Here is a 13,504-nt window from a genome sequence, read left to right as displayed (position 1 = left end):
TGGACCTATAAGTTTATGCTAATGCTAATATCAAAACCATTTTTTTTTTTTACCAACTTTAATATATGCTAGAAATCCATGGGTGGCAGCCACTCAGTTGGGGGTTGAGGATACTTTTCATTTTCCAATAAGATTACTATTCTTTGTACTGGTCCTGGGTGGCTGAAGAATGTAGATGAGCAAGTTATGAAAACACAATCTTTTTCTTGGGTACCAATTATTTCCTACATTTTTTTCAGTGATACAATCCCTGGAACACATTTAAACTGTTTTGGATGGCCTGGGTGGTCAAGGAATTAGTCCTTGGACCAGCAGCTGTTAACACAGATGCTATTTATGACAGGCCATTTAGTATGTGACAGTGTCAAAGTATCTGTCTTCTGTTTATTGACTTAACTTTCAAGTCATAGTCTCAGTATTATTTTTGTTTCGCAACACCCCATAACACAGCCAATCCAACACAGCTTATCCTCCCTTTTGAGGCAAATTTGCTCTAGTGCAGAAAAAGGACTCAATTCTATGCAACTCTGCTAAAAGTCACAGCTAGGATATATTTCTGTGATTTTATCCTTTATTTTTCTTTCCTTTAATGTCAAATTAAGGCTAAGGCAGATTTTTCACATATAATTCAAAGTTAAAAATAAATAAAAGCTTAGTTCATGTTCAGAAGCTTAGCCATCACTCCCAAGCATAACCCTATGGATGGCTGGTTTGGAATGGGTTCTCAACTAACATACATTTGTATTAAAATCTACTTGCTCCTCCCTCAGTGGTTTCTTTGCACTCCAGTCAAGGCTTATGACACCTGTTCTTCATTGTGAATTCCCTTTGAAGCATCTAGAGTACTTCTCCACCTGTGGCCCTTTTGCATATAAAGAGCTTATGGTTGAACAAGTGATATTAAGTACAGATACATTCTCACTTATCCACCAATAATAAGGAGATTGATATGTGAATTTTTGATACGGAATGCAAGACAGTAAATTATGTATGGTACAGGTAGATTTTTCTGATTTCTCATGTAACAGATAGCCTTAACTTCAAGTGTTTGAAAAAAGATGTTGGGAAGCCTCAAATTCTTCCTGTGCAGACAGTTTGACTTTTTCCAGAGTGTACATGTCAAGCTAAGGGCACCATTGTTCGGCCTGAGGGATGGCGGTGGAGAACAAATGCAGTCCTGCTTCTGACTTCCTCAGAGCTAGGGCAACTAACTGTTTTCCTTTTATATATATGGAAAGAAGAACTTTCCCCAGGATGAAGAAAATGACTCCTGGTTACACTTCTGGAAGATAGATGGATAGATAGGATAGATAGATAAATAGATGATAGATAGATAGATAGATAGATAGATAGATAGATAGACAGACAGATAGATAGACAGATAGATAGATAGATAGATGGATATATAGATGGATAGATAAGAGACAGATAACGAAAGGACAGATTGATGGATGTATACTTGGATGGATGGATGGACAGATAGGTAGAGATAAATAGATATATATGGTAAGTAGTATATAGTTAAATGGATAGATAGATGTAAATATTTAATTCTACCATACCAACACCCCATTAAACCTTGCTGGCAGTTATTTTATCACTACTTTTTAAAATCCCTTTTTAAAATTCAGGTTGTTCACATAAAGGATTTTTCAAGTACAGTAGTACTATTTTTAAATAAAATAATTGACCTCTCAATATTCATTATAAATGATAGTGTCAAACCATACTTCTCAGGAAAATTATCGATTTTTGCTCTTGCACATGGGAAAGATATATTAAATCTCACAATTCTAAGACATTTTTTTTTCCACATTTTTATACCCCTGATATCAAGAAGTGTTTTAGATTTGGTAAAACACACAGTATATTCTGAGTCACCATCGGAAGTATGATGCTATGGAAGAAATGTTTGAATAGTTGTACTAATTTGAAACAATTAAATAGATAAAGACTTGTTTGATGGTTTCAAATAAATATATGTTTATTTGGGGAAAGTGTTTTGGCATTTTCAGAAATCCTAGGGATTTTAGATGAGCTATAGTTTTGAGCTGGATAAATCTAATATTTATAATTAGCATAAAACATATATACTATATTTAGTGCAAAACTCATACAACATAATGAACACTATTGATCCTAAAATGCCTGCTTATATGATACAATGTCAAATATCAGGGCTTCTAAAGCCCTTGCTGCTGAGGAAGGACCTCTGGGGCCACCCCCCCAACTCAGGGCTTTGCTCACTGGGCTTGAGGTTTTAGTGGGGTTGTCTTGGTTATATTTCAGGTGAAGACTGCACAGATGTCGAGACTTGTTCTAGTTGGTTGTTTCCTCACCAAACTGTGAAAGCTTGATTAAAATAAGCAATTTTCATGTAGGCTTTTAGTGGGGACCTCAATGAAAACTCACTGACGTCTGGTTCCAGTTCAGCAGGAGCAGTGGGTCCCTGCAGCAGTAGAGGAGCCCACAGTGGCAGTCTCATTTTCAGGGGCATCTTGGATCAGACCTCATGCACGGTGCCTTAGACTCTGCCCACGCTTATTCTTTCCATTATTTGGCCAAGCATTTCCTTCCTCTGGGATGTGCCTTATCCCTTTACAAGTCCAAGTTCTACCCATGTTGACTTAGTTTGCCAGGGCTGCTATGACAAATACTACAGACTATTTGGTTTAACCAACAGGAATTTATTGCCTCACAGTTTTGGAGCTTTGAAGTCCAAAATCAAGGTGTCAGCATGATAAATGCTTTCTCCTGGGGTCTACAGCATGCTGGTGGTGGCTTGCTGGAAATCCACAATGCAATCTCCGCCTCCATCACAAAGATGTCTCTCTCCTCATATTTCCTTATCCCTGTGCCCTAATTTCCCCTGCATTATGGACTCCAGTTACGTTGTATTAAAGTCCACCCTGATTCAATTTGGCCTCACCTTAATAACATCCTCAAAGATCCTATTTATAAATGGGTTCACATCCACAGGACAGGAGTTAGGACTTAAACATAATTCAATTCCTAACACATACTTGCAGGCTCAGCTAAAATTCTACCCTCTCTAAAACTCTTTAGAAGGACTTACTCCTTCTTTGGATTCTCTTAGCATTTCAACGCCACTGTTGCTTTAAAACTTAGCAGTTTTCACCTTTTTATAATAATAAAACTCAAATCATTGTTTATTTACCTGCAGATTCTTACCCACTAGACTCTAAGCTTATGATAGTAAAAAGTTCATCTAATAAACAGGTTTCACCTTCCAGAAAGAACATATATTTGAAAGCATTTTAAATGGATGCCAACATGTTTTGAAAAGTACTATCAAAGGATGACTGCCACACCACTCATTCCATTGTTGATGTCATCATCATCATCATCATCATCATCATCAGCAGCAGCAGCAGCAGCAGTCATTAGCACCATCTTAGTAGGTACCCACGGTGTGGAGTTAGGCAAGTCCATGCTCTTCTCACATTTAGCGGCATCTTCCAATTTAGCTTTTTTCATTAACAAAGGAAATATTTTGGCTCTCCATCTACTCCTTTTGTCATCTGTCTCAATTTGTTTGGGGCCCGAGGAAGAAAGAGGGGAGCTATTTAAGTGGCTAACTCAGGGGCACATCTGACAAATCAGTGAGATAGGTTCACAGGAAGTTTATTTGTCAGGGGAAAGAGAAACTTTTTAGAGAAAAACAAATCCTAAGAGAAGTAACAATAGTAATGCAATAATGATCATGACAGTCACATTTCTTGAGCAATTATTACGTGCCAGGGGCTTAGTGTTTATTATGTAATGTTACCTAGAACCCTGATGAAGTAGGTTCTGTTATTATACAAAGGTACGATGCTATAACCCAGTGGTAAAGGTGACTGTAGTTAAAACAGGGCATCTCGTGAATGTTTTTGACTTGTTCTTGTGACTTTGTTTTAGGTTTTAGGGAGAAAGATAATGAAAGTAAAAACAGAAGAATGATTTCCATTAAGTGTAAGGCCAAATGGCTCCACTATTCTTTTAACATTGTAACCTCAAAAAGAAAAGGAGCATTGTCACCCAATTTGAACTTTGGGCAATTCAGGGGCCCTAGGCCCTCCCTATGGTGCTGTGCAGGTAAGCAGTGGAGGGCTTGATGGGAGAGGCAGGGCACGGGAAATTCAAGATAGAGATGCTGTCTGAGGGTGTGCTAACACCTTACTGAAGTATGACTCAAGTGGTCAAGTAGAAATGGCAGTGGGGGTCAGAGTAGCAAGGCAGGATGAAGGGGCTGGAAAAGGAAAGAGTGGGGGAAATACAAAGAACTTGATGAATTTTCCTATGAGTCCATGAAACAGCCGAGGGATATATATCCAGAAATATTTATGGGGCTCCTTAGTTCTAGCTTGGTAGGCATCAGCAGACTCAATTACACATTTTCTTCCTCTCTTTCTCTTTTCTTTAAGAAAAACCATAGAAATAGAATTCATCAAATGGTCCAAAGCTCAGTTTCAGGAACAGTTCCAAGTGTCTAATGGTGCTCTGTACCTAAAATGATCTCCATTAATGGGCACCAGTAGTGGCAATTTAGACATCATAAAGGCTCCTCTCTTCCTGTCTCACACCACTTTCAGGTCTGTGATCTCAACATCCTGAGCCATAAATTGAGTGGACCGACTGGGAGTTGGGTTGGCTTTGATACTCCCTGGCCAGCCCTGAAAAGGCAATCTGCTCCCCATGGGAAATGGGCAATCATCCCAGCAGTCAAAAATTCCATAGTCCCCAAGTCTCTGAGCCCAAACTTTAAAATGGCAGTTTCTCTCATTCTAAAATTGGGACCTTCTCTCCCACCCCCAGATGGAGAAATAGCTCCATGGCAGGAATCCACATTCCACACAGCCAAAAGTTAAGACGTGTTGGGCACCTACTAGAGGCCAGTGGTCATTCCATGTGCTTCACATCCATTCCTTCATTGGACTGCATCAGAACACTATGAGGCAGGTACTCTTATTCCTGCTTCTCAGATATGGGAGACAAAGCCCAGGGTTTTAGAGAATTTGTCCATGTTCCATAGCTAGTAAACATTGAAGCTGAGATTAGGACCCAGATAGTCAGCTGTGCTCACCAATACACCAATCTGTATTAGTGATTTCAGAGAGACACGTACACAAAGTAGACCAACCGTTTCTCCTCTATGGCATTAAATCATATAAGATAGGGGTAGCAATTGTTACTATGCTGAGAAAAGAAAAAGCAATGACATGTCACAGCCAAGGGCAAAGATAAGGACTTGTGTACCCAAATAACAACTACCTTCCAAGTACAAAGTAGAGGATACTGTGTTCAATAAAAGCAAGTGTAGAAAGGATCAAGGGATTTAGCTATATGTCAGTAGTGTGATGTCACTGCCCCCAAAGATAATGCAAATTCATGTCACATTAAATAAATCATGAAGTCACAAATGGGGAGGTTATACTACCCCTTTAACTTTGAGCTCATCAAAACAGAAACATCCATGAACTCCAGAATGAGGATATTTGGGAAGTATATTGTTCTCATTCTATCCATCTTTGAAAAAGCTGATTAGATTTTGTCACCAGAGCCAATTTGAGAATTTCCTAATAGAGGTATGTTTAGATTGTTTACGAATACCATATATTATTATTTGAACAAGTGTGGCGAAGGCACCTCCATCTCTCCTTTCACTTTCAGGAAGAATTCCAAAATTCAGATATTACACCTGCTACCACATTCTTATATAACACCTCCTGCCATATCTCTTATATTCACTGGAAGGGAGGATGCAAAATACAGGCAAGTGATGAATAATCAGTCGTTGCTGTTGTAACCACTTAACTGAACAGACAGGACCTTGAAAGAACAAGCAGAAAATCACACTTACATTTCATCACTGTCTCTTCACAACCATTTTCTGGATCTAATTTTGGACAATTCTTGTTACTCTCCAATCACTCTCAGATAATAGTTTCTGTTTTGCAAGTATTAAAGCTCAGTGTAGGGTGGGCCATGGTGGCTCAGTGGCAGAGTTCTCACCTGCCATGCTGGAGTACTGGGTTCGATTCCCAGTGCCTGCCCATGCAAAAAAAAACAGAAAAGAAAAAAACTCAGTGTACATCACCACTCCAATCTTGATTTAATTCACACATTAGGTCTTACTCAGCCAGGGAAACCTATAGGAGAAAAGGGATTTTGGTTGATTTCTTTTCTCTTTCTAGCTCCACTTCTTTCTCTTTTCATTGGATGCAGTTTTGAACAAAATTCTAGTGGAAAGCTAGGAAGAGTGGTAAGAAATAGGCAAAGCTTTACTTTCCTGGTAGAATGGTAATCTGGACCTTGTTGATTCCAAAAATTGAGTCTTTCTTTCTTAGTCCTCTAAACAAGTTCCCTTGACTTTTTTTGATGACCAACCCCATTACTGAGTCTTCTTTTCTTGGGTTTGAGCTTCCTTCTCCAATTGGCCACTTGCTTTCCTTACCAGATTATCACTTCCTATGGCTCGCCCATGTCTGGGTTCAATTCACCCTCCAGACACTTATCTTGGGCAGTCTTTCTAGAGATGACTCAGGCTGGATCTCCACGATGGAGTTCAGATCCAGTCCACAGAACTTGCACAACCTTTCCTTTGCTAGCTACTGGAATGTAATATGCTGGAAATAGAACAATTCTTAAAAGGAGAAATTTATTAACTTGTAAGTTTACAGTTCTAAGGCCATGAAAACATCCCAATTAAAACAAGTCTATAAAAATGTCCAAATTAAGGCACCAATAAGAGGTTACCTTCACTCAAGAAAAGCTGATGATGTTTAGGGTTACTCTCTCAACTGGAAAGGGACATAGTGAACATGGTGACAACTGTAAGCTTTCTCTCCAGGCTTTTTGTTTCATGAAGCTACCCTGGGGACGGTTTCCTTCTTCATCTCCAAAGGTCTCTGGCTGTGTGGGCTCTTTTGATTCTCATGTTCTCTTGCAGCTCTCTAGCTTTTTCAAAAAAAAATGCTTCCTCTTTTAAGGGATTCTGATAAACTAACCAAGACCCACCTGGAATGGGTGGAGTCACAACTCCATGGAAGCCATCTAATCAAAAGTTAATACTCACAATTGGGTGTGTTGCATCTCCATGGAGATAATACAATAAAAAGATGCCAACCTACATTATTGAATGGGGATTAAAAGAAATGGTTACTCCCCCGAGATTGGATCAGGATTAAAACATGGCTTTTCTAGGGTACATAATTCTTTCAAATCGGCACACGTGCCATTACAGAGAGTGTCCACATCTCCTCAGTCCGCCATCTCAAGGCAGCCAGCCAACTTCTCCCCTTTGAAGATCTCTGGTATATGCTGCAGAAAAGTCCTAGTGCCCTCTTATTTCTGGGGTGCAAGTGTCCAGTAGTCCAGTGGTCCTCTCTAACTACCTCCACATGAGCATGCCCCCCGTGCTGATGGTGGGTAGGTGGGGTGAAGGGAGCACAGGCACATTCACAGTGACCTTCAAAGCAAACCTAAAGCTGCCCTCTTCAGGCTCCTCAATGAACAATTTACCTTCTCTTACATCATCTGGAGGTAGGTGATGAGTTAATGTTGTAAGAGCACATCATATACTTGCTTAGTAAGAGACTCATAGATAGTCTAGTGGTTCCTCTTATCATGTGAGCACACTTGGAATCTATTGTAATTATATCAGACCTTGGGGCTTTAGCCAACACTGGGGCAGCAGGAAAATGCAAGTGGACCTGCATCTCTTCTCCTCCTGATCAAAATTGCATTGTTTTAATCTCTGCTTCCAATAGGACTGCCTCCAACCTGTGTGTACCCTTTAGGCTTCACCTTGTGAGGTTGATCCTAACTATAATAAAAATTGTATGCCTATATTCACAATCTATTTTGGACTAATGGTATACACCATCAAGCCATGGTAACAAAAATTCTACCTCAATCACCTCTTACTTTGCACGGGTAAACTGCGTAGAAGATTTGCTGGAAGAATTGATTGGAAGTGTTTCAGCAGCTGAAAAAAATATGAGAGAAGAGTAACAACTATTCCAGAAATCACAAACACTGTTATCTCTGTTGGCTTTTAGGCATATTTTTCAAAAGAAATCACCACGTCAGCTCTTTGGGTAAAATAAGAAGAGTTTAATGAAGTTTTAGACAAAAATATTCAATTGGTTTAGAGATCAAGGGTTAACATTTCCCAATGAACTCCATTTGCTTAGAATTTTAAGGAAAAGTTTTTCATTGATAACAGTTATGAATTCTCTAATGATAGAAGCCAGTAATTTTCTAAGGCATGCTCTTTAGCTTGTATAAGGGAATGGATTCTGCGCCCATTGTGTATGTGTGTGAAGTAGGGTATTGATATGAGCCATACCTAGGGAAAAAGAAAGAAGATAAAACATAACCAACAATATACCTCGGTTATATCTGGTACAAACAGAAGTAGACATGATTTTGTCCTACTCAGCTACTACCATGGTGACCAATAGAATTTCCCACTCAGCATCCCATTCTAAAGATTATCTTTCCCCATCTTTCTCGATATGGCTGTTGTGAAAGCTACTGTTTTAGTGTGGAGGGTCCACCTCCAGCAGGCATTAATTTGTACAGCAGCAAGCATAAGGCCCAATATTAACCTCTACCATCAGGAATCTTGTAAAGAAACAAAGCATGGAAACAGTGTCTGGATGCCTTCACACTGTGATATACAGGTCAGGAACAGTCAATGACCAAACAGACCCAGGGAGAATTGGGACCTCACCTTGAGAGAATGACTGGTACAGATGCACCAAGAAGCACAGAGAAGAGAGAAGGAAGACTTGCGGACAAATGTTGAATCTGGTTCCAGCTGACTCTGAGGCTCAACCAAAGTCCTGTCCTGGGCCTCTAACATCCCAAATATTTGTCGTAAGTTTTACATTTTGCATTAGGAAGTTTGAGATGAGTTTGCAGTATTGGGAAAGCATAGTTGTAACGGATGCACACATACTTTGTGAGAATATGATCTTATTGATTTTGCAGCTCTTTTTCAGAACTCCTCTATTTTAGAACTCCCACCTGTGGCCACTTATGGAAGGCCACAGGTGGGTTTCTGCTCCATTGGAAAGGTGGAGGAGTGAGCATGGATGTGTGATGACTGCAGTTTGTACCTTTTCATGCTCAACATGTCATTTGTCTTCAGTGGTCACACTGGAAATACAGAGGATTCCTACATGTTCTCACATGCAAAGAACATATCATTTGAAATTACCAGGAGGAGGATAGGGCCTCTTGAGAAGCATATGATAAGGGAGGAAAAAGAGTTAAGTGAGGGAATGCTCTGTATCTTACATAAAGTCTGAGCCCAAGAGACACTGAAAATTTATGGTTCTTGGCTAAAAGTTTTCTTGGACCTGATAATAAGACTTCTACAAAAAATAGCACATTTGCCTAGAAAAGAGGATTTTAAAAATCCTCAAGAAGTCAACTGAGAAGCCCCCAAACAAAAGGTGAATTTTTGGCAAGTAAGCCTGGTAGGAGATGTGGGAATGAAATGAAGCAGCAACGACATAAAAAGACAGAGTGCCATAAGCAGATGTCAACTACAGAGCAGTGCCTAACAGGGTATGTGCACAGAGAGGTGCTGATTTATTCTGCTACTTCAGTCTTCATAGCCAGGATTGTTTTGTGGTGGATGTGCATCCTAAGGCAAAGACTTTGTTGATAACCGCGGATGTGGGCCGGAAATGGAATGCGTGTGTATTACGTGTGTATTTCTTGTGCACATGTGTGTGCATGCCTGTGTCTATGTGTGTGTCACGATGGTGATGGTTCCAGGGCATTTTGAATTCACTGAAACGTGCCCTTTTCACCAGATGATTGTTCAATCAACCACTTCCTGGTAGCTTTCCAATCAAATGAAAAGCATGAGGGGAAAAGCATTCCTTGCCCCAGAATCAAAGGCAAAATATCCCAGATTTATATAATGCTTCTCCCTGAGTAATTCTCTTTGTGCAAAACCCATCCACTTCCTCCCTCAATCAATCACCATTCATTTTTATTTAGTGTTTCGAGTACCAACGCTGTCTGAGGTTTTTGGGATAAAGGCAGTGTGGTTAAAAAAAAAAAAAGACAAATAAGCACGTAATTTCCATACAGTGAGTTAAGCGCTCTCGCAGACATGCAGAGGAGTGTACAGAAGGATGTAAGACAGGAACCTGCCCAGCCTTGGAGGGTCCGGGAGGGCTAATGGAGACTGTAGCATCCATGTGAACACCCGAGAATGGCAAGGAACAACCAGGAGCAGAATGAGGAGAGGACTGCAAGCAAAGGGAGCAGCATATGCAGGTTGTGGAGGTAAGGAAAGCATGCCCCTTTTCAGCTCTTGTACTGCACTCTGGGTAGTGTGAAGAATGCGTGTGTGCATGTGTGCTTGCGTGTCATGTCCATGGTATTGATGGCCGGATCAGTGGAACTCAGAGAAACATTTGTCAGCAACAGTAGCAGTGGGGTTGGTCATGGAAGCTCCTACAGAGCCACTGGGGGAGAGCAGGTCCCGTCAGGGGCATCATGGGCCCTTTTGGTAATCATGACCTCATGACTCCTAAAACACAAGAAAACACACGGTGTGCATTTCACGCTATTAGCATATATATTGGAAAAAAACAGAAAGGTGCTGACAGAATTTGCCATTGTTTTACAGTGGTTCTGTGCTGAAGAGTGGAAAGCAGACCTGCTTTGATCCCCACCAAGGAATTTCATCTCTCCACTGTGCTGCTGCCAAGTTGCTGGAAGAAAGATGTGATGCTATGGACAAAACAATGTTTTTTCCTTGAGCCCTAAGTGAATTACTATGACCTGATGGCTGTCCTAGCCATCTCTTAATGAGAGGGTGTGTCTCAGCAGCCTAGAAGGATTGTTTGAGTCAAAGTTCCTTATCTAGGATGTTACACTTATGATGTTGGGCAAAATGCTTACGTTAATAATTCTTGATTCTATGAACTAGAGATTTGAGAGAACCCAATACTTTGCAAATGTAATTTTACTCAACAATTGAGGGGCTCCGTGTTTTTCTAGACTCTTTCCTTCGTTTAGTTTTCCCTCCAGAAGCTCACCCTTTGTCCAGCTCATTGCATTACGTCATTTCCATAAGAAGTCATGCAGGCAGAAGAAGCAAAACTCAAAATGGCCATTTTGTTTTCTTCTTTAGTAACTCTAAGAAAAGTACCTATTGGCTAACAGGCACTTTAGTGTTTACCCATATTTGTGTTGCTCCTTCTGGACCCTTCCTCTCTTCTATCACCTCTCTCCCCACTCCCATCATCCACACACCTGCCCACGTCACACCCCCTCCTCTGTCACACACACATACATACACTCGCACACACACATTTTCAATGTACAATTGGAATAGGCTGTAGTTATCAAGGATTCCTGGCTAAGGAAGTAGAAAACAGTTTAAGAAAAACATACGATACGAAACATCTAGACTCTGAGTATGTTCTTGATCATCCACTAAATAGAAGTTTGACCTTGGATGTATCATGCAGTTTCTCTGAGCCTCTCTTCTCTCCTATGAATCTGGGAGTGTTAGATTAAATGCTCTTTAAGTGTCTTCCAAACTCTGTGGCACGAGGGCATGAGAATTCTCATCCAGCACTGCATGTTCAAATGCTTTTTCTTTGCTTTCCAACAGCTGGAGAGAATTAATTGCAAATGAAAAATGGTCTTCAGTCTAGTTTTGAGATGAGGCACTTTGTCGAATGATATTTCCATGAACTGTGCAAGATTTATTAGTTGTGACTCTAGGCAGTCAGGCTTCCCTGAACCAGTTTCCAGGACGGGATTGTAGTGTGCTAACTTAATAGAGTCTCAAATCTACCTGGGAAGAAGTGACACTTGAGAATCTCATGGAACCTGGCATCTCCCGTTTTAATTGCTGTAGTAAAATGAGTGAGATGTAACCCAAGAATTAAGCTAAACATTAAGGTTTTAATGTGGAATTTTTTAGAAAATAGAAAAAGAAGTTTTCATTTTCAATCAATTGGTGGGACTTTATTTGGACATAATCAGATCTTTGCTCCATTATCAAACAAGGAGTAAATTTTATCTCCAAGCCCACAAATAGGGGACAGGTCTATTAAAAATGTTGAGGCAAATGACAAGATCGTTGAGTGCCAAGCAAATAGAAGTTTATTCTTCAAAAGGATAAGTAGAAATTCTCTTTGACAATTCTTTTCTGCTACTAATTTTTTTTAGATCAGTGGTAAGGATATTATTCCAGATTACTATTTTTCCCCTCAGTTCATCTAGGAATAAGGTCAATTTTGAGGCTGTATTTATATAAGTATTTAGGAAAAGAAATAAGTCACTCTTAGGTAAGTGGATTTTTATTTCATTCTGTACAGCTCTGTTCTATTAAATATATCACACTTTTGAGAAAACTATCACATTATCATGGAGGAAATATTTGTGTGTGTGTGTTTCTATTTCTTTTTCTTAAAGGAGGATTGGAAGCAGAGGAAAGAAAGCATGATTGATTGGTTAATTCAGTTTGGTTTCTGTGTCCTTAATAAATACTTGGGATTAATTATTTTTGGTTTATTTTCTAATATGTCCTTCCCATAGAAAAGTCTTTCCAAACTAAAGAGATGAAATTTTATTTAATGATGTATCAAGAATGCTAAGAAAAATATATTCAATATTCTCAATATTCTTTACTCAAGGGCATTTTTGTGACTTTGATATCAATTTCATCATTAATCATTTCCATCAGCTATTAAACCTTGATCAAATAACTCTGACTTGGCATCCATTATGAGGCAAAGATGTCATAAATTAAGCATAGTGTCAGGCAGCTCCCTTCTATGCTGGGATGCTTATCAAATCCTTCAATTGTTTTCTGAAAGTTCTATTTCTTGATCACAGACAACTTTTTGGCTCAGGAAATCTTTTCCTTCATTCAGGGCTACAACCTGTTCAAGATTATGCCCCTTTGGTTCCATGGTCATCTCCATGAATATTTTTCATCAGCCAGAATTTCCTGCTGCTTCAGGTCACTTGTGCCCAAATGGTTGATCTGCCATGCCCATGTGCCATTGACCCACGCCTCCTTGGGAGTTATGTCTCCAGAAGAAGAGACGGATTTCTACCACCATCAACCCTGTCACTCCTCACAATCCTAGCTCTGCCAGTACCCCTTGGGTTGGGTCTCACTTGCTGGATTGGTTTTCTCTGGGTCAAGTCCCACATTGGTCTCTGGAGTACTGTGCTCTGACAGTCTGAATTAATGACGTCGTTAGCCTGACCTCTGCTCACTGAGCTTTTGTGTTGTACAGAATGAGTATTTAGGCATATGGATTCAATTGAACCCAATTAGCAAGTGAACGTCATGCTCTTCTTGTTATAGGAATATTGCTGCTTTCCTTTCTGACCTTTTCTGGACTATCTTACTTCTCAGTGGCAATTTCCTTTCTCTTAAAATTTAGTCCTTCTTTCCAGTTCAGATCCCAGCCCTCTTAAAAAGGTTCTTTTTCATGGTTAAAAA

At 39.9% G+C, this 13,504-nt stretch overlaps 1 long non-coding RNA gene across 1 annotated transcript; it reads left to right on the top strand.

Annotated features, from left to right (window-relative positions):
- The first annotated feature begins 5,429 nt into the window (after positions 1-5,429).
- Positions 5,430-10,988, top strand: LOC143662708 (uncharacterized). The gene is made up of 3 exons (XR_013165561.1): positions 5,430-5,588; positions 10,117-10,314; positions 10,661-10,988. It is a non-coding gene; the product is annotated as an uncharacterized LOC143662708 (long non-coding RNA).
- Positions 10,989-13,504: the final 2,516 nt, after the last annotated feature.

The sequence above is a fragment of the Tamandua tetradactyla genome, chromosome 18 (assembly GCF_023851605.1).
Source record: "Tamandua tetradactyla isolate mTamTet1 chromosome 18, mTamTet1.pri, whole genome shotgun sequence".
NCBI classification, from domain to species: Eukaryota; Metazoa; Chordata; class Mammalia; order Pilosa; family Myrmecophagidae; genus Tamandua; species Tamandua tetradactyla.
The sequence above is the reverse complement of the archived record's forward strand: the minus strand, read 5'-3'. Positions and strand labels throughout refer to the sequence as shown.